General features: G+C 58.4%; 1 protein-coding gene across 1 annotated transcript in view; it reads left to right on the top strand.

Moving 5' to 3' along the window:
* Positions 1–1,337, top strand: part of ZBTB16 (zinc finger and BTB domain containing 16) — a 65,450-nt gene that overhangs the window by 34,158 nt on the left and 29,955 nt on the right.

Genomic DNA, 1,337 nt, shown 5'->3' with positions numbered 1-1,337 from the left:
TGTTCGTTGTTCGTGCCCTTCCTATAGCAAACCAGAACCGTTTTCGGGCGACGCGTAGGTTGCGTGAAATATCGGGAAGTTTCCCGGCATTGTTTGGGATAACCTTGCCCCCGCGCGCAGGAGGACTAACCCCTCTCTGTTCTCCCCTAGGAAGCTGCACAGCGGGATGAAGACTTACGGATGCGAGCTGTGCGGGAAGCGGTTCCTGGACAGCTTGCGGCTGCGAATGCACTTACTGGCTCACTCAGGTAGGTTGGAAGGGGGACGCTTGGGGCGGGACGGGGGGGGATGCTCGCTGGTGCCCACCCAGAGATGCTGCGGCCGCCCGGCTCACGCATCTCATCTAGAGGAGATGCCTGTGGAGCTGGCTGTACCCTTCCCAGGGCAGCACACTGCAAACTTGTTCTCCAATGCCCAGTAATTCGATTTACTTAGATTTTCTTTTTTGGAGTTTGTTTTCGGTTCCTTAATTGGGGAAATATTTTCCGGGCCAAGCAGCTTGCAGTAACAAACTCTACGTACCGCGCAGCTGCTTGTTGTCCAGCCCTGCTCGTAGCGTGAGCATCGCCTTCGCTTCGGCTCCCGTGTGCATCCCGGCACTGTGTTCCTCGCGTCCAGGCGCCCGCCGCAGTTTCATTAGCAAAACTGCTGCTGCGGAATTAGGCGTTCTCTGCCTAATGAATCTAACTAGCAGGTTCACATGTTGCAGGCCCTTTAATTAAAGAGATGGGGAAGGGCTGGAACGCTGCGCTGGTGGGAAGACTTGTGCTCTGCAACTCAATGTAGGCTGATGTTCCTGCTGGGCATGCAGCCCCTTATACAGCTGGGGGTTTAGTCTATGAAAAAAACGCAGGCGGCCGCCGGACCCCTTTGCTCGAACGCAGGTGGGACTCCCTGTCCCACTCGTTTGAGGGCAGATCACTTGGGGTGGCAGGCACTGCAGCCAAAGCTGTGCTTGTGGGTAGCTTCGCAAGGAAACTATATTATATTTTATATTTTTTTATGCATTTTTGTCCTTTTTTTTTTCCCCCTCTACGTTCATGGTTCTTTTTCCCCCTCTGCCCCTTGTACACGCCGAGGGGCACGGGGCAGGGACGTGCCTTGCCCGTACCCAGGGGAGCGGCGTGGGGCTGCCTTCCCCACGTTCCTTCTGGCCAGGCGGCGGGTTCTGCTTTTCAGGGCGTTGGAGCTGGCCCCGACCCCATCCCCACCTTGCCGCTTTTTGGGACGGGCACCGGCTCCCCAGGGTGCCCGCAGGCAGCGGCGGGTTGCTGGGGCTGGTCCCCGGGGTGTTGGTGTGTCCGTCCCCCCCCGCCACCGGCGGGCGGGGCGGCGGG

The sequence above is a fragment of the Aptenodytes forsteri genome, unplaced genomic scaffold (genome assembly GCF_000699145.1).
Source record: "Aptenodytes forsteri isolate BGI_AS27 unplaced genomic scaffold, ASM69914v1 Scaffold187, whole genome shotgun sequence".
NCBI lineage: Eukaryota > Metazoa > Chordata > Aves > Sphenisciformes > Spheniscidae > Aptenodytes > Aptenodytes forsteri.
This window is presented reverse-complemented; position numbering and strand designations above follow the sequence as displayed.